Here is a 21,187-nt window from a genome sequence, read left to right on the forward strand (position 1 = left end):
CAGAAGGGGCCTGAGATACCATAGCATATCTCCCTTGAAGGCCACCTGATTCTAAAGGCCTGCCAGGATATTGCTGATGCCAGAACAGCCTTCTCAGCAGAGCATATGTATTTAACATACTATCAAGTAAGAGCTTCAAAAACATAAGTGTCCATGGATGACAGGCATGGTAAGGGTTGAATATTCATCCATATGTTCATTTCATAAACTTTCACTGAGTACCTGCGATGTGCACAGAAATTAAAATATCACTGAGCTCTGGCATCCATCCTCCAAAAGCTTTTAATCTAGTGGAAAGGACAGGTCTGGAAACAACTAATAACAATAAGTACTATAATTAAAGGAAAATGATGTAACATGCAGCATAGGGAATAGAGTCAATAATATTATAATAATTTTGTGCAATGACAGATGGTAATTAGCCCTACCAAGTGATCATTTCATAATCTATCAAAATAGCCAAAAAAAATCAAAACACTATGTTGTACACCTGAAACTAATATATTATTGTGTGTCAATTACAATTCCATAAAGAAAGAAGGAGATGTGGAAGACAGCAAATGATAATTTCAACTGGGAGTGAGGGGGATCCCTGGGTGGCGCCGCGGTTTGGCGCCTGCCTTTGGCCCAGGGCGCGATCCTGGAGACCCGGGATCGAATCCCACGTCGGGCTCCCGGTGCATGGAGCCTGCTTCTCCCTCTGCCTGTGTCTCTGCCTCTCTCTCTCTCTGTGACTATCATAAATAAAAAAAAAAAAAAAAAAAATTCAACTGGGAGTGAATGGGCCTTCCACAACCTAGAAAAGGTTACGGTACCTGAGCTGGGCCTTAATGAAAATGAGATATAAGGGGGAAGGGGGAAGGGAAGAAATTCGTAGTTGGGGGAGCATCCAAAGGATTTGGCAAGCAACTGAATGTGGGGTGGGGCTGGGGAGAGTGAAAGAGTGATACAGAGAGGGGGGAGGCAAGGAGGGAGAGGAGAGAGACAAAATTAACGCAGTTTGCAAGTGGGGTTGATGAAATAGGAGCAGAAATACATGATGTGGGGTATGGAGATAAAGTGTGGTCTAGCCAGAACATGTAGGTCTCATGGGTTTGGTTGCTAAAAGAAGGAGGGGGTTAAAGAAAAAAGTGGAAGAAGTCTACCTGTACAGAGATTGTGAAGAGGAACATGGTAGATGGCAGGTAAATTAGCAGAACCTTGGAAGGCAGGTGGAGTTCAAAACAACAAAGCTGGGGCACCTGGTTGGTGCAGTCGGTCAAGTGTCTGCCTTTGGCTCAGGTGGTGATCCTGGGGTCCTGGAATTGAGCCCAGTGGGGAGTCTGTTTCTCCCTCTCTCACTGCTCCTCTCCCTGCTCATGCTCTCTCCCTCTCTCAAATAACATCTTTTAAAATTAATTTTAAAAAAAGTTCAGGGATCCCTGGGTGGCGCAGCGGTTTGGCGCCTGCCTTTGGCCCAGGGCGCGATCCTGGAGACCCGGGATCGAATCCCACATCGGGCTCCCGGTGCATGGAGCCTGCTTCTCCCTCTGCCTGTGTCTCTGCCTCTCTCTCTCTCTGTGTGACTATCATAAATAAAAATAAAAAAAAATAAAAAATAAAAAAATAAAAAAAGTTCAGCCTAAAATGTGCCTTCCCGTCCTTCCTCCTGGGTCTACTTAGTATTCTGGTCTTCCCAGCCTCTGCCCACCTATGCATATGCCCTGCCCCATCTGTATTACTTTTTCTCCCAATGCCCTGCTTTTCTGACAACCGAGAACTTAGAACTAGGGAAATAGGCGACGATTCTCATCATTTTAAGGAGGACTGTCATGTCCCAAACTGCAAGTTTTCCTGAATTTATTCTGCAAGTCAAATCCTAGTGATGCTGGGTTGTCAAATAACACAAAAGACACGAAGTGATTTCTCTACAGACCAGTATAAACCTTGGAGTCTTGAGAAAACATTTTTAAAAAAGATTTTATTTATTTATTCACATGAGACACACAGAGAGAGGCAGAGACATAGGCAGAGGGAGAAGCAGGCTCCCTGCAGGGAGCCCGATGTGGGATTTGATACCAGGACCCTGGGATCATGACCTGAGCCAAACACAGACATTCAACCACTGAGCCACCCAGGTTCCCCGAAAACATTTATCATTTTAGACTGACAATATAGAATCTTAACCAAAGGGTCATCATTCAGCTGAACTTTATGACTTTATGAGATTCCACTGACTGATACTGGTGGTGGTGGAGCTCAGGAGGCCATGCCTGACAGATTTCAGGGCAAGTCAGCCAAGGGATAACCAGTCCAGTTGTCAAGGGACCATTGTTAAGTGATTGATAAACGATAGTACCCTTTACTTTTCTGCTAGGAAATTCAACTGGGCCATAGGTAACTTGTCTCCATAAAATATAACATTCCTTAAAGATTTCAGTCAACTCATCCTATTGACAATGGTGGTAAGAATCAAATGAAATGCAAAATTGGACTCTTTGGTTTTCCTCTGAAGTGATTCTTTTGGGGGCACCTGAGTAGCTCAGTCCATGAAGCATCCAACTCTGCATTTCGGCTCAGGTCATGATCTCAGGGTCTTCGGATCCAGCCCCACGTCTGGTTCTGCACTCACTGGGGAATCCACTTGGGATTCTCTCCCTCTCCCTCTCCCTCTCCCTCTATCCCTTCCCTGCCTCTCTCAAATAAAAATAAATAAATCTTTAAAGTGGTTCTTTTGGAAAAACTTGTTGCCTTTTTTTTTTTTAAGTTCAGTTCAGTTGCACTAACCACATTTCAAGCACTTAGAAGCCACATGTGACTAGTGGTTATCATATTGGACAGCACGGCTATAAGAGTTCCATCACTACATTTATTTATGACACACACACACACACACACACACACACAGAGGCAGAGACACAGGCAGAGGGAGAAGCAGGCTCCATGTTTAGAAACATCCATGAGGAAACGGGATTCCATGCACAAACTGGTGAGGAATGCACCTAACACATGGCACACGGCACCTCTAAATTGCTGCCTCTTTTTGCTTTTGATGAGGTAACTCTGCTCTTTTTGGAGAGATGCATTTTTCAGAAGAAAAAGATGCCACTTCTGTAAGACTTACTTTCATTAATAAGACATACAAAGAAGGTAGGATACAGGATGGATGGATGGATGGATGGATGGATGGATGGATGGATGGATAAAAAATATGATTGGCTTTATAATTCAAGACTTGAGGCAACTATCCCACAAACTGAGGTGAGAATCACCTTGATTGTTTAGCAACAGGTTTTGTTGTTAAGAATCAATCTGCTAAGGGGAAAGAATGGTTGTATTCCCAAGCAGTACAAATTGCTAAGTCACCCAGTGGGTCCCAAAAAAGCCCCTGTGGTATTGTATCTTTGATTTTGGACAGTGTCCAAACCAAAAGAGGAGGGATGCTCAAATATAAAGCTCATGATTCACGTAGGAAGCAAGATATCATGAAAATACTTAGCCAAAATGAAGAGTGTATCAAATAATTTTTCTCTAACATAAAAAAAATGAGGGCCATGTGGGTGGCTCAGTCGGTTAAACATCCGACTCTGGATTTCAGCTCAGGTCATGATATTAGGGTTGTGAGATTGAGCCCTGGGTCATGCTCTGTGCTGGGTGTAGAGGCTGCTTAAGATTTCTCTCCCTCTCTCTCTGTTCCTTCCCTCCTGCATGTATGCACACAAACGTGCATACTCTCTCTTAAAATAAATGTTCTTTCTGCAGGTGAAAAGGAGGAATCATTCCTCACTCTTAAAAATAGCTCTAGCCTAGGAAACCTGAAATTTAGGTTCTAGTGCTACCCTGCCACTAACTAGCTATGCGACCTTGGAGAATTTACTGCACTTCTTAGGCCTTAGATTCTCTATCTATAAAATGAGCAGTGTGTCTTTCTTTCTTTTCTTAAAGATTTTATTCATTCATTCATTTGAGAGCGGGAGAGAGATAAAGAGAGAGCAAGAGCAAGGGGAAGGGGCAGAGGGAGAGGGGAGAAGCAGAGGGAGAGACTGAGCAAGGAGCCTAACATGGGGCTTGATCCCAGGACCCTGAGGTTATTACCTGAGCTGAAGGCAGATGCTTGGCTGACTGAAACACCCAGGTGCCCCTAGTGTGTTTTTCAAACAGCACATTGTAACTCCTCAGTGGGCTATGAAATCTACACAGTGGCTTGCAACCAGCATTTTTTAAATGAAATTAAACAGAAGAGAAAAATATTAGACTATATGACACATAATAACGATTACATAATACCATTTCATGAAACTTGTTTGTGGGTATATAAACTGGGTTGCAGTATATAATGTATTTTCCACTGTATTTTTGGATCAAAAATATTGGAAAGCCAGAGGTCTAGACCTATACTATCCACACAGCTACATGCAGCTGCTCACATTTAAATTAATTAAAATCAAATACAACTAAAATTTAAGTTTCTCAGTTCAGTTGCACTAACCACATTTCAAGCACTCAAGAGCCACATGTGACTAGTGGTTATCATATTGGACAGCACGGCTGTAAGATAGTTCCATCACCACAGCAAGTTCTATTGGGCAGGTCTACCCAAACAACCTACCTATGGTTCTGTAGGAAGTAGAGGTAGGGAGGGTTGTTAGGAGGGCTATTCAAGTTCTGGGAAAGGAAAATGGGTTCACTTGTCTCTCTCTTAAGGGAGTCTGCATGTGAATGTCTAAATAAATGAGACTAAATAAATAAGTAAATAAATGAGCCAACAATTATTTACTAAGTTCTATACTTGGTACAGAGGAAATAGTCTCATAAATATTCACTAAATGTTAAATGAGCAATCCAAGGCATTATAAAGCATAGTATCTAAAGATCTGAGCCTTACGTCCATTAAAAATCTAATAATAAAAGGCAATGCATAAGCAAGTGTTGATAATAACTGAATGTTATCAAAATTCAGAAAAGGGGAAAATCAGTGAGCATTAGAATCATCAGGAGAGATTTCAAAGGGGATATAGGATTTTAACCGGTCCTTAAATTATTGCTTCAATTAGGATAAACAGAAATAAGATTGGAGAAAAGTCCAGATAGGGGAATACTATTAAGTATATATGAATCCAAGAGTAGGGGGTAAATTCTGGAGAATACCAAGCAATGAGATTAGAGAGGTGGCTCAGGATTGGATTGTAGAGGGCAGAAAGCAAGCCAGTAGAGCCCAAGTCTTAGTCAAGACACTGACAGTTTTCAGAGCATTTTCATATGATCCTTGAGACAGCCTCCTGAGATAGCCAGGGCAAAGATCATTACTTCCAGTTTAGAGTTCAAGGATCTGAGACTTAGAGAGGTGATAAGACTTGCCCAGAGTCATATAGCTAGTGAGCAGTATAACCAGGATTCAAACCAAGTTCACCTTACTCTCCAACCAATATTCTTCCCACTACACCCTGCTGTTATAATAAAAACTAGATCCCAGGCATTGGAGTCAAGGGACAGCAATGAGAAAGTTGTTGTAATAATCCAGGCATGAAGTGCTGAAGACCTAGCCTAAGGTGACAAGAAATCAGATGCTCTGGTTATATAACATACTATAAAACAAACTGACAATGCAGTACTTGCTGTTTATAGGGGAGAGTAAGTGTAGATAGTCTGAAGTTAGAAGAGTATAATTATTTTTAACTGGAAGCTATATGAATTACCCCAAAGGAATAAATATTAACAATATAATATATATTGTGTCTGGATTTTTCCAGACGGCTGAAGGCAATGTTTTGGACACGGTTCCTAAGCAAACAACTCTATATACGTCTTTGCATTTTTATGAGCCATTTCTGTCTTGCTGGTGGTTCCTTCCTCTGTCAATTTCAATGTTCATTTCTCATAACTAATTGGCCATATGATCTCTTGCCTCATCTAGATTTACAGTGAGAAAGGACTAGTGCAAAAAGGTCAAGGAGCTACAGGCCTTGGAGTTTTTCCACACTATTTAGTAAAAGTAATTATCAGTAATTAATTAGTTAATAATAATTTACTAAGAAAATACTAAAATACACAATTACCAGACTTATCTTAAAGGATCTCTTCACTTTTGTCCCCGAGCAGCTCAAAAACTTCCCAGGCTTCCAAGTTTACTCCAAATGATAGGAATCCCATATAAACTCACCAGCTTGGAATTTCAGGCTCTCTCCAATATGACCACCTCGTACATTTATATTTGTTCCTGGTTGCTCATTACTCCTTCAGATCTACTCTTTTCAGCCAAAAGAAACCATATGATACATCAGAGGCGTTTTGCTCATTCATGTCCAACTTATATTTAAGTCCTACCTCAAATGCCACTTTCTCTATGAATACTTCCTCAATTTTCCCAACAAGAAGTACTTTTTTATTCTTCTAAGCTTCTAAAATCCCTTATTTTTTTATTTCTTTTGTGGCACTGGGCACCTTGTTCCCTAGATTATTATTATTTGCAGGCATGTCATCTCTCTGCTATTGGAACGAACTCCAATCTCAGTCCAGGTTAGGGCTTTTCTCCATATCCCCTAAAGTTCTAATCATAGTGCCTTGAGATACATTGTCCCCTTAAGCCCATCAAATGGTTATGGAATGAATGGGCATGCTGACAAAAGTCTAAAGGCTGGTTTATGTGTTTATGTAAATATCAATTTAACAATCCTTTGTGGGGTACCTACCATATGACCAACATTGTACTCGGCCTTGGGGGCAGTAACACATGTTAAGCAATTTCAAGTCTAATGGGAAGAGAGAAAAAAGGAGAGTTCATTTTTATATGGTAAGGTTAGTGTTTGCATGGTCGGGGGGGGGGCGGGTAGTGGGTGGCTAAGGAAGCACAGCAGAGGACCATCTAAGCCAGTCTAGGGTCCAGAGAAGGCTTGGAGAAGAGGCGATGACAGGCCTTAGCCTTAAATGATCAGAGTTAAGCACATACGGTAGGAGAAGGATGTTCCAGGCAGAGAAGCTTAGACCAGAATGCCAAGGGCTGAGAGACTGTGGAACAGAGATGCTACAGGGAGACTGTCAGGGGTTAAGGCTGGAGAGACAAAGAAGCCTAGGCAATGTTGGCTTTGGAAGCCTCAGTAAGGGTTCTGGACTTAACACAGATTTCATGGAGCCCCTGAACACTTTCAAATCCACTCAGGAGGAAGTCTGGGTATCTCATCATTATCAGAATAGAAACAGTGCAAAAAGTATTTGCCTGTAAGTCCAATCTTAGTTGATGGGTTGGTTAGTTTTTTTTTTTTTAAGATTTCATTTATTTATTCATGAGAGACACTGAGAGAGAGACAGAGAGACAGAGACACAGGCAGATGGAGAAGCAGGCTCCCTGCAGGGAGCCCAATGTGGGATCACAACCTGAGCCAAAGGTAGATGCTCAAGCACTGAACCACCCAGGTGCCCCTTAGCTGTTGGTTTTTAAACATTCAGTATCAAATTAACTTCTGTTAAAAAAAAAAAAAACACCCAAACCTGAAGCAACCTTCTTTGGCAAGGAAGAGGTTAAGGTGGGTCTCTGTCTTGTGGCGAGCTCACTGCTACAGCACAATGAGAGAAACTCTTGAGTGCTTTCCAGGAACAGTTAACTCTTCATTCAGAGCACTTTCCCACTTATCTCCTCTGTTTACAATCACCTCAACCACTTCACAGACCACTGTAATTTCCCCATACCGTTTCAACATCACACTTTATTAGTAAATGTTGCCAGCAGACATAAAATGTTTAAAAATTCTTTACCTTTGATGTCATGTAAAGTTATACTGCCAGAGTCAAGTTTTTGGATTGCGTAAAATTATACCTGTACCTTCACTTTTCAAACAAAAGATGTATTCCAAGTTAATCCTAGGGCAGACTTCTGTGAAGTGAGCTTGATTTTCCAACATGATTTTATCATTATTTGAGCCACATTGCCCAAGAAAAGACAACTTTATTCCATCTAAAAAAAGATGCAACTTGCAATAAAATGGCTCCTTATCCCTGATGGGCACTCTGTGTACCAGGCACTGGGAAAATAAATATCTATCTACCCCAAAACATGAAAGACCCAACCCACCTACCACAGCAAAAATACCCTAGAATATCTGACAGGCAGAGAATCTTGATCTGCTAATCAAAACACAGATCCATTTATAACTCCAGAAGTGGCTCTTCATAAATTGGGGTTTCTTACAAGATGCTCAGCCACCAGTTCTTTCAGTAATACTAAGTTAACTTATTCTAAGTTAAAAATGTCTTTTATTGTACCTACCCTAGCGATTTCACTCCTAGGTTTTTGTCCAAGAAAAATGAGTGCTTGTGTCCACCAAAAGATATGGTCAAAAATGTTCGTGGCAGCTTTATTCATAATATTCAAAACCCAGAAACAATCCAAGTGTCCATCAGTGGGGTGCTATCAACACATGAAGCCCTAATCCCCAATACAGTTGTATTTGGAGGTGGGTCCTTTGGGAGGTAATAAGGTCATGAAGATAGAATCTCCATGAGTGGGATCAGTTCCCTTAAAAGAAGAGACACCAGAGAGGTGAGCTCTCTCCATCATGTGAGGACACAACAAGAAGGCAGCCATTCACAAGCCAGAAAGAGAAACCTCACCAGATATCGAACCTGCTGCTGCCACAACCTTGGGGTTCCCAGCCTCCAGAACTGTGAGAAATAAATTTTGGTTGTTTAAGCCACCTGATCTATGAAATTTTGTTACAGCAGCCTGAACGGACTAAGACAAGGGGAATGGATAAATTGTGGTGAATCATTCATGGCAGTGGCATAGAACCACAAAAATAACTAATATTATGTACAAAACAGAGATGAGTCTCACAGTCATGCTAAATAAAGAAAGCCAGGCACAAAATAGTACACACAATATGATTCTGTTTATATGAACTCAGAAATCAGCCAAAACTAATCTATGATAATAGTGGTTAGAATAGTTGTCACCTTTGGGAGGTGGTGTCGACTGGTGGGAGGAGGCAAAAGGCAAACTTTGGGGCAGCAGAGGTGGGGGAAGAAATGTTTTTTATCTTTTTTTAAAAAATATTTTATTTATTTATTCATGTGAGATAGAGAGAGAGAGAGGCAGAGACACAGGCAGAGGGAGAAGCAGGCTCCATGCAGGGAGCCTGACGTGGGACTCAATCCAGGGTCTCCAGGATCATGCCCTGGGCCAAAGGCAGGCACTAAACCACTGAGCCACCCAGGGATCCTGAAATGTTTTTTATCTTGATCTGGGTGGAGGGTGCACATATATAAAATTTCATTGAGCTGTACACTTAAGATTCATGCACTTAATTGGATGTAAAGAATGCCTCAATTCAAGAAAAGATAAAAGGTAAATCTCTATACTGGATTTATTTCTGGTACAGATTTGTGATATAGATAAAAATTATGCTAACAAGAGAATATTCTTCTGTTATCATGTAAGTTTTCTGTTATCGGGAAAAGAGATATAGTTCTAAATTTCTCCCCTCCCCCAACACACACACATCAAATCCAAGTGAAAGTATTTGGGGCTTCAGATATTATTTAGATGTCAGGCTAATTTATTGGATTTCTCAACTTACAGCATTCCAAAATGCTATCTCTTTTTCAGGCTCACTTTGATTACGAATTCACAAATGTATTAATTCTTCTTTTCCACTATAGTATTAGCTGGCCTTCATCAGAGAAATACATTGAATTTTCCCCAAAAATCCTAATGGAAGAAAGTAGACTGAAGAGAACACTGGGTTACATATTAGAAAAGCCAGGTTCTATTTCTGCTCTGTTTTTTTTTTTTTTTTTTTTACTATGCAAGTCACCTTGGGCTACTCTTTGAAACTAAGATTCCCTTTCCTTATCCATAAAATGTGGATAATACCTTTCCCCACAGGGGAATGGTGAGGATCAAATGAGAGAATGGATGTCAAAGGACTTTGTAAGTTTCACATGCGTGTTAATATCTCCAAAGCTACGTGTTTAATTAGAATTGGCACAACATACTTAAATTTCAAAGCCTGTACATCAGTTTCATGTATCTTACTTTACACCAGTGAATTAGGATCAGCACTCAGAGTGTACTCAAATTCTAACATCTCTGAAATATTGAAGCAATTCCATGATAATAAATATGAAAATAGATGTGTACTGGGAAGTACAACAAATAATTGTTTCCTTCATTTTCCCAATTATAACTTTTATGTATATCCCCAGCTTTGTTATGTCCAGTATATTCAGCTCACACTTCTAGAACTTCGAACTGCTTCTGCAACACCCATGACATAGTTCCCCATCTCTGCTATGAATTTCTCAGTAACTGTCCCTAAAGGCGTTCCCATTTCTCCTTTCTGCCCATCCATCATTACCATGATAGTAAAATTAAAAAATACTCCCCACTCTGAACTCTTTGTCAGAGACCTGAGTAAATAGAAAGTGCCTTTTCTTAAGTGTCACTTTTTGATTTTTTTTTTCTGATGACAGGAAGTGATACAGGCCAGAGTTGCCTCAAAATGCTTCCTGTCACCAACTATTCTTTCCAGCAGATCCAGCAGAAAGTGTCAGATTGGAGAGTCATGAAGTGTGAGCAGAGTTTGACCGAGGGAAAAATCAGGGTGATCTAGTTTCAAGGGCCCCAGTGGTTCCTGTTCCTAGAGATTTTGTTCTTAGTCCCACAATTAGGTTCTCCAAACTAGAGCAAGCTTACAAATAAACAAAAAAGACTAGAGAAGATAAACCCTGAATCTTTCAAGACCCTTGAGAAGCATTCCCTTCAGGCACTGAGTCCCAGTTAAGAGACCTTTTGTGAGTCTTCTGAGCTAGGGGATAAAATAGATTTTTTAGAAAAGTAGATTGACGCCAGCAAGAAGGACAGGCTGACAAGGAAATAGAATATCATTAAAAACTAATGCAAATTTACATATACCCACATTCTCTCTCTCTCTCTCTCTCTCTCTCTCTCATACACACACACACACACACACACACACACAGACTAAATGGTCTGGAACTGGGATCCCTGGGTGGCGCAGTGGTTTGGCGCCTGCCTTTGGCCCAGGGCACGATCCTGGAGACCCGGGATCGAATCCCACATCGGGCTCCCGGTACATGGAGCCTGCTTCTCCCTCTGCCTGCGTCTCTGCCTCTCTCTCTGTGTGTGTGTGACTATCATAAATAAATAAAATTTTTTTAAAAAAATAAAAAAATAAATGGTCTGGAACCATTCAATGCAGATGCAACTATTCAACAGGCCTTAGATTACTACTGTATTATAGCATGTAAGAACTGATAGTCATAACAATGATCCTTACTCAAAAATTTAGATTGTGTCCATAAATGCTGTGTAAGAAACCAAAGGAGTAAATTCCTTTTTGGTTGGGTTTTTTTCACTTTGGAGAATTCCATTTATGATAGTTAAAATGCTAAAAGCTTCTGGGGAAATCATGAGCCATTTAGAAAACTGGTTACTCAAAATGCCTTTTCCCCCAGAAAAAGTAAGGCAACTGGGGCTCCACTTTAGTTGGTAAGATGAGATGAATGCTGGTTATATAATACACACAAGTGTTATCAGGAGGTCAGAAAAAGCAGATGAACATGTGATAGCATAATCAGAGAAGGCTTCATGAAACAGGCAGGGCTCAGGGTTGGGTTTACTTTGAAGTCTCTCCATCCAAAGCCGGGTTCTGCCTTTCTTTATTGCCACCCTTAAAAGTAGTCCTGCCAGGGTCTCAAGTTTAGAGTCACTAAATGAGACTAGTTTTAAGGGAAATGTAATAATAGTGAATAAAGAGAAAAATGGGATGCAGATCCTTGCCCCCCATTCTATTGTACCATAAAGGAGCTAGCTACGGTTTCAATGACAGAATAATTGCTGGTAGTGGCAGCAATTGTGCCAAGCAGCAAATAATTTCTGGGAACAATGGATGGTATGCCATCCATACTTCTGTACTCTGAAATTACTGGAAAAGCAAGGTTTAACAAAGAATTTTTACTTAATAATCTACTTTTACTTAGTATATAGAAGTATACCTGTGGGAAACTACAAAACATTACTGAAAGAAAATAAAAATGACACATAGAAATACAAAGACATCTGTATTCATGGATTGAAAGACTTAATATTGTTAAGATACCCACGTTACCCAAAACAATCTACAGATTGAACAAAATTCTTCAAAATCCCAATGGCATTTTTTACAGAAATAGATAAATTCATAAGGAATCTCAAGGAACTCCAAATATCCAAAACGATTTTTAAAGAGAAGAACAAAGTTGCAGGATTCACACTTCCTACATTCAAAAGATATTTCAAAGACATAGTAGCCAAAACAGTATGATACTGGCATAAAGGCAAACAAATAGGGATCCCTGGGTGGCGCAGCGGTTTGGCGCCTGCCTTTGGCCCAGGGCGTGATCCTGGAGATCCGGGATCGAATCCCACGTTGGGCTCCCTGCAGGGGAGCCTGCTTCTCCCTCTCCCTGTGTCTCTGCCTCTCTCTCTGCCTCTCTCTCTCTCTCTCTCTCTCTCTCTCTCTCTGTGACTATCATGAATAAATAAATAAAACCTTTAAAAAAAAAAGGCAAACAAATAGACCAAGGGAACAGGCTAGCAAGCTCAGAAATAAGCCCTTGTATATATGGTCAAATAGTCTTTGACAGGGGTGCCAAGACAACTCAAGGGGAAAAGGACAGTCCCTTCAAGAAATGGTACTGGGGAAACTGGATATCCACATGCAAAAGAACGAAGTTGGACCCCTGTCATACACCATATACAAAAATCAACTCAAAATGAAGACCTAAACATAAGATCTAAAAGCATAAAATGCCTAGAAGAAAACAGAGGAAAAACTTCCTGACATTGGACATGGCAATCATATCTTGGATATGACACCAAAAGGACAAGTAACAAAAGCAAAATAGACAAACAAACAAGACTACAAAAACTTCAAAGCTTCTGTGCATCCAAATACACAATCATCGCATTGAAAAGGGAATCTATGGAATGTGAGAAAAGACTTTCAAATAATATATCCATTAAGGGATTAATATCTAGAACACATAATAAACTCATTTACAACTCAAAGACCAAAAATCAAATAATCTGATTTTTGAAATGGACAAAGGACTTGAATAGACACTTCTCCAAAGATTATCTGAATAACCAACAAGTATATAAAAAATGCCCAACATCACTAATCATCAGAAGAATGTACATCAAAATTTCAATGGGCTATCACCTCATACACATTGGGGTGGCTACAGAAAATAACAAGTGTTACCAAGGATACAGAAAAACTGGAAGACTTGGACACTGTTGGTAGGATTATAAAATGGTACGACCACAATGGAAAGCAATACTGGAGGTTCCTCAAAAAATTAAAAATAGAATTGCCTCATGATCTAGCAATTCCATTTCTGGGTGTATGTTCAAAAGAATTGAAATCAGGGTCTTGAAGAGATATTTGAACATCTGTGTCCACAGCAGCATTATTCTAAGTAGGCAAGAGGTAGAAACAATCCAAATGTCCATCAGTGGATGAGTGAATAAACAAAATGAGGTATATATGTATATATTGTACAATAAAATATTATTCAGCCATACAAAGAAGGAAATCCTGTCATCTGCTACAACATGGATGAGTCTTGAGGACACTACACTCAGTGAAAAAAAGCCAGTCAAAAAGGACACATACTGTATCATTCTATTTTATATGAGATAACTAAACTAGTCAAATTCATAGACAGAAAGTAGAATGGTGGCTGCCAGGGACTAGAAAAAAGGTAAATTGTTGTTTAATGGGTATTGAGTTTCAGATTTTTAAGATGAAAAAGTTCTGGCGATCTATTTCATGATAACGTAAATATATTTCACAGTACTAAACTTTACATTAAAAATTAGAGAGTAATTTATCTTATCACAGTGTGAAAATATCCACACACACAAAAGTACACCAATGGGGGTAGGAGTCCGAGTGATTTTATCCATTCTTAACTACATTTTTACAGGGAGAAAGACTATAACTAACACAGAATTCATGTTTCTTTAACCCCTTATACATCTTCTGGTTCCAAGAAAAGACAGAATAAACACACTTTCTTTATTCTTCCCAATAAATATGGCTAAAAACACTGAATATTATATATATATAATATAATATATATAACATATACCAAACACTGGATGTTATTTCATATATGTATAAAAATACATATAATATACATATATAAAATATATTTTATATTTATATTTATAAATACATATATTTATATTTATAATTTTATATTTATAATTAAATATAAAAATATTTATATTTATAAATATATATTATTTTTATACATATATAAAGTATATAAAATAACACAAACATATATTAATATACAACATTTGTATATTATATAGTTTTGAAAGGTAGAGAGAAGATAGTCTGGCTAGGGACCTCAAGACTCAAGTAAGTTCCCTGGGTCTTGCTTTTGAGTAATGCATCCTGGACCCAGTGATGGAGAAGCCAGCCACTCAGAAATACCAATGGGTTCAGATGAAAATAGACCCTTAAAAAAGCTCTAGCCAAAGGAATGGAAAGTGGTAGCCTAGCAAGACAGAAACCTTTTCATTTTATTTTTTAAAGATGTATCTACTTGAGAGAAAGAGAGAGAGAAAGAGAGAGAGAACACGAGCAGGGGGAGGGGCAGGGGGAGAAGTAGAGAGAGAATCCTTAAGCAGACTCCCCAATGAGCTCAGAGCCCAACGTAGGGCTCAATCTCCAGATCCTGAGATCATGACCTGAGCCAAAATCAAGAGTTCGACACTTAACCAACTGAGCCGCCCTGGTGACCCAAGACAGTAACCTTTTAGACAATAATTGCTCTAGACAAGCACCAAAGAAAAAAACTGTGGCCCCTACTCCACACCCATCAGTGAAGACCAAGTGCAGAGCCTAGACCTCCACCTTCATCTGGCAGTAAACAGTCACACACCCACCTTCCCTCTCTCTGAGGCAGGTTCAGAAGAGGCTTAGCAGGTATCTTGTACTTTTATCCCTGCCTGGCAGCAATGAAGCCCCCAGAACATGATAGAAAAGGAGGCCATGAGCAGTAGCAAGATGCTCCTCTCTCTCCAAGCCAGGGTTCTGTCAGCAGAGGTCTAGTGGGGAGCCTGAAATTCTACCCCTACCCAGTTATAATAATATGCCCCATTCCTACCCTAGTATCAATGAATGGTGAGTGGGAAACCTTGAATGCTGCCTCCATCTGGCAATAATGAAGCCATGCCCCCATTCTTTCATCAGAGCAGTCTCAGAGCAGTCTCAGATCAGATACGCTAAAATAGAATATCCAGAGTCTCATAACGTAATGCTCAAAATGTCCAGGATACAATGGAAAATCACTCAACATACAAAAATTCTCAACATCTCAGGTTGAGTAAGAAAAGACAACAGAAACCAAAGTGAGGTGATACATATATTGGAATCACACAAGAAAAAAATTTTAATAAATTTTTTATTTTAATTCCAGTATAGTTAACATACAGTGTAATATTAGTTTCAGGTGTACAATATAGTGATTCAACAATTCCATACAACACCTGGTGCTCATCATGACAGGTGCACTCCTTGATTCCCATCACCTATTTCACCCATCCCTCCACCCACCTCCCCTCTGGTAATCATCAGTTCTCTAGAGTTAAGTGTCTGTTTCTTGGTGTTTCTCTCTCTCTCTCTCTCTCTTTTTCCTTTGCTTATTTGTTTTGTTTCTTAAATTCCACATATGAGTGGAATCATATGGTATTTGTCTTTCTCTTATTTTGCTTAGCATTATACTAGCATTATACTATAATCTAGCTCCATCTATGATGTTGCAAATGGCAAGATTTCATTCTTTTAATGGTTGAATAATATTCCATTTATATAATATACAAATATATATATGATAATTTCTTTATCCATTCATCTATTGGTGGACACTTGGGCTGCTTCAGTATCTTGGCTGTTACAAATAATGTTACTATAAACATAAGGGTGCATGCATCCCTTTGAATTAGTGTTTTTGTGGGTTTTTTGGATAAATACACAGAAGTGCAATAACTGCATCATAGGATAGTTCTATATTTAACTTTTAATATTTCTTTTTCTTTAGATTTTTTTATTTAAGAGAGACACAGAGAGAGAGGCAAAGATATAGGCAGAGGAAGAAGAAGCAGGCTCACTGTGGGGAGTCTGATGTGAGACTCAGTTCCAGGACCCCAGGATCACGACTTGAGCCGAAGGCAGATGCTCAACCACTAAGCCACCCAGACACCCCTCTATTTTTAACTTTTATTTTATTATTTTTTTTTACTTTTTTTTAGCTTTTAAAAGATTGATTGATTGAATGATGAATTGATTTGAAAGAGTGGGAAAGCAGGGGAAAGGGCAGGGGGGGAAGGGAGAGGGAAGAAGAAGGAGAGTGGAGCCCAACTCAGGGCTCACTCTCACAACCCTGAGATCATGACCTGAACTGAAGCCAAGAGTCAGACATTTAACCAACTGAGCCACCCAGGTAACGCTCTATTTTTTAACTTTTTGAGGAAACTAAATACTGTTTTCCTCAGTGGCTGCACCAGTTTGCATTTCTACCAACAGTGCGTGAGTGTTCTTTTTCTCCACATCTTTACCAACACTTGTTGTTTCTTGTTGTTTTTTATTTTAACCATTCTGACAGACATCTCATTGTAGTTTTGATTTGCATTTCTTTGATGACGAGTGATGCTGAACATCTTTTCATGTGTCAGTTGATTATCTGGATGTCTTCTTTGAAGAAACGTCTGTTCATGTCTTCTGCCCATTTTTAAATTGGATTATTCATTTTTGGGGCATTGAGTTGTATAACTTCTTCATATATTTTGGATACTAACCCTTTATTAGATATGTTATTTGCAAATATCTTCTCCCATTAAGTAGGTTGCCTATTAGTTTTATTGATTGTTTCCTCCACTGGGTAAGAGCTTTTTATTTTGATATAGTCCCAATAGTTTCTTTTTGTTTTGTTTTTGTTTTTCCCTTGCCGCAGTAGATATATCTAGAAAAATGTTGCTATGGCCGATGTCAGAGACATTGCTGCCTGTGCTCTCTTCTAGGACTTTTATGGTTTTGGGCCTCACATTTAGGTCTTTAATCCATTTTGAGTTTATTTTTGTGTATGGTGTAAAAAGTGATCTAGTTTCATTCTTTTGCATGTGGCAGACCAGTTTTCCCAATACCATTTATTTAAGAGACTGTCTTTTTCTCATTGGATATTCTTTTCTGCTTTGTGGAAGATTAATTGATCATTTAATTGTGTGTTTATTTCTGGGTTTTCTTTTTTCTTTTTTTTTTTATTTCTGGGTTTTCTATTCTGTTCCATCGTTGAGGAGCTTTGCATCTATGTTCATCAGAGACATTGGCCTGTAGTTCTCCCTCTCTCTGTCTCTCTCTCTCTCCCTCTCTCCCTCTTTGTGTTGTCTTTATCTGGTTTTGGTATCAGGGTGATACTGACTTCATAGAATAAATTTGGAAGTTTACCTTACTCTTCTATTTTTTAGACTAGTTTGAGAAGTATAGATATTAAACCTTTAAATGAAAAAAAAAAATAAACCTTTAAATGTTTGGTAGAATTGGTCTGGGAAGACTTTTGGTCCTTGAATTTTGTTTGTTGCGAGTTTTTTGATTACTGATTCAATTTCCTTGCTGGTAATTGGTCTGTTCAAATTTTCTATTTCTTCCTGCTTCACTTTGGTAGGTTATATGTTTCTAGGAATTTATTTGTTTCTTCTAGGTTGTCTAATTTGTTGGCATATAGTTTTTCATAATATTCTCTTACAATCGTGTTTCTGTGGTATCGGTTGTTATTTCATCTCTTTTGTCTGTGATTTTATTTGTCCTTTCTCTCTCTTTCTCTCTCTCTCTCTCTCAAAAGATTTTATGTATTTATTCATAAGAGAAAAAGAGAGAGAGAGAGAGGCAGAGACATAGGCAGAGGGAGAAGCAGGCTGCACACAGGGAGCCTGATGTGGGACTTGATCCTGTGACTCCAGAATCACGCCCTGGGCCGAAGGCAGGTGTTCAACCGCTGAACCATGCAGGTCTCTCTCTCTCTCTTTTTTTTGAGGAGCTAAATATGAAAATGTAGCTTCAGAAATAGAGGCTTATCAATTGCTAATAGGTGTTTTTTTGAAAAGATCAGCAAAATTGACAATCTTTAGCTACATAAGCTAAGAAAATAGAATGCCCAGATAAATAAAATCAGATATGAAAGAGGAAATATCATAACCAATGACACAGAAATTAAAAGGATTATGAGAGACTACTATGAACAACTATATGCCAACAAATTAGACAAGCTAAAAGAAATGATTACGTTCCTAAATATATGCAACTTATCAATACGAAATTGTGAAAAAAAATAAAAAATAAAAAAAGAATAAATTGTGAAGAAACAGAAAATCTGAACAGAAGTATAACTAGTAAGGAGATTGAATCAGTCATCAAAAAACTGAACAAAGAAAAGCTTAGGCCCAGATGGACTTACTGGTGAATTCTATCAAACATTTAAAGAAGTAACTTCCTTTAAAGTATTACTTATTTTTATTTATTTATATATATGTATTTATTTGTTTATGTATTTATTTAGAGAGAGAGTACACAAGCAGGGAGTGAGGGGCAGAGGGAGAGAGGGATAAACTCTTACACAGACTCTCCATTCAGCACAGAGCCTGATGAGGGGCTCTATCTCACAACCCTAAGATCATAACCTGAGCTGAAATCAAGAGTCAGATGCTTAAATGAGTAAGCCACCCAGGTGCCCTGAAATTTATTCTTTAATTCTTAAAGAATTAGGATTATTCTTTTTAAAAAATAATTTCTGGGGCAGCCTGGGTGGCTCAGCAGTTTAGCGCTGCCTTCGGCCCAGGGCCTTATCCTGGAGACCGGGTCCCACGTCAGGCTCCCTGCACGGAGCCTGCTTCTCCCATTGCCTGTGTCTCTGCCTCTCTCTCTCTTTCTCCCTCTCTCTCTCTCTCATTCTCATGAATAAATAAAATCTTTAAAAAAATAATTTCTGAAGACAATTTTTCTTAAACTCTTCCAAAACATTGAAAACGAGGGAACACTTCCAAACTATTTTTGTGAGGCGGGCCCTACCCTGATACCAAAACAAGAAAAAGACATTAGGGAAAATGAAAATTGCAGGCCAATTTCCCTGATGGTTATAGATGTAAAAATCTTCAAAAATATGAGGAATCCAAATTTAATAACATATTTTTAAAAATCATACACCACGACCAAGTAGAATTTCTCCCTGGGATGCAAGGATGACCCAACGTATATACAAATCAATTAATGTGATACACCACATTAACAGAATGAATCAGGAGGGAAACCACATGATCATCTCAATAGATTCAGATTAGGCATTTGAAAAAATTCTCAACGCCTTTTTATGTTGAAAAGTTGAGTATTCTAACAAACTAAGAATAAAAGGAAACTACCTCAAAATAATAAAGGTCATATATAAAAATTCCACAGATAATATACTCAATGGTGAAAAAGTGAAAGCTTTCCTCTAAGATCAGGGATGAGAAAGGATACCCAGTGTCACCATTTCTGTTCAATCTAGTACTAGAAGTCATAGCCAGAGCAATTAGGCTAAATAAATTTTAAAAAGACTTAAATCAGAAAGCAATAAAATTAGCTTTGTTTGTACATCATATAACTTTATATGTAAAAACCCTAAAGACTACAAAATTGTTAAAATAAGTGAATTTAGTATGTACTATAAAGTTTTTATAGTATACAAAATCAACATACAAAAAATCAGTCATATTTCCATATAATAGCAATGAGATAGATATCTGAAAAAATATTTAGAAAATTATTTCATTAAAACAGAAGGAAAAATAATTTTTAAAAAGTTATGAAAAAACTTAACCAAGGAGGTGATAGACTGGTACATTGTAAATTATACAAAACATTACTGAAAGGAATTCAAAGACACAAATAAATTGTAAGACCCCCATGTTCATGGATTGGAAGACAATATTGTACAAAAACCCACACCATCCAAATCAATCTATATACTGAATATGATCCCTATCAAAATTCTGGTGGCATTTTTACAGAAATAGAAAAAACAATCTTAAAATTGATATGAAACTGAAAATGACCTCATATAGCTAAAAGAATCTTAAGAAAGAAAAACAAAGCTAGAGGCCACACATTTCCTAATTTGAAAATATATTACAAGGTTATAGAAATCAAAACAGTATGGCACTGGCATAAAGACAGACATATAGACCAGTGGAATAGAACACACTGCCCAGAAATAAACTCACACATTTATGGTCAAATGATTTTTGACCAGGGCGCCTAGAGTACACAATGAAGAAAAGATAGTCTCTTCAACAAACAGTGTTGGGAAAACAACATCTACATGCAAAAGAAAAATTGGACCCTTATACTATACACAAAAATCAGCTCAAAATTATAGATTTCAACATAAGCTCGAAAACTGTAAAATACCTCGAAGAAAACAGGACAAAAGCTTCATGATATTGGTCTTGGCAATAGCTTCTTGAATATGACACTAAAAGCACAGGCAATCAAAGCATAAACAGACAGGTGAAACTACATCAAACTAAAAAGTTTTTGTTGAGCAAGGAAACAATCAACAGAACAAAAAGACAACCTATGGGATAGGAGAAAAATATTTTTAAACCATGTATTTGATAAGGGGTTAATATCCAAAATATGTAAGGAACCCCTACAACTCAATAGCAAAAAAAAAAAACAAAAAAAAATAACTTCATTTAAAACTGAGCCAAGGATTTGGATAGATATTCTTCCAAAGAAGACATATAAATGGCCAAAAGGTATATGAAAAGATGCTCAACATCACTAATTGGTAGGGAAATGTGAATCAAAACCACAATCAGGTATCACTTCACACTTATTTGGATGGCCATTATTTAAAAAAAAGAAAAAATTACAAGTGTTGGTGAGCATGTGGAAAAACTGGAAGCCTTGGCACTGTTGGTGGCAATGAATAAATAGAATAGCTGCTATGTAAAACACTATGGCAATTCCTCAAAAAATTAACAGTGTAACTACCATATGATCCAGCAATCCCATTTCTGGGTATTTATCCAAAAGAATTAAGATCAGGATCTTAGAAAGATATTTACACTGCCATGTTCATTGCAGCATTACCCACAGCAGCC

General features: G+C 38.3%; 1 protein-coding gene across 1 annotated transcript in view; it reads right to left on the minus strand.

Moving 5' to 3' along the window:
* The window catches only part of ATG4A (autophagy related 4A cysteine peptidase), a 55,523-nt gene that overhangs the window by 24,714 nt on the left and 9,622 nt on the right, over nucleotides 1-21,187 (minus strand). The window lies entirely within an intron of this gene.

Source organism: Canis lupus, chromosome X, assembly GCF_048164855.1.
Source record: "Canis lupus baileyi chromosome X, mCanLup2.hap1, whole genome shotgun sequence".
NCBI classification, from domain to species: domain Eukaryota; kingdom Metazoa; phylum Chordata; class Mammalia; order Carnivora; family Canidae; genus Canis; species Canis lupus.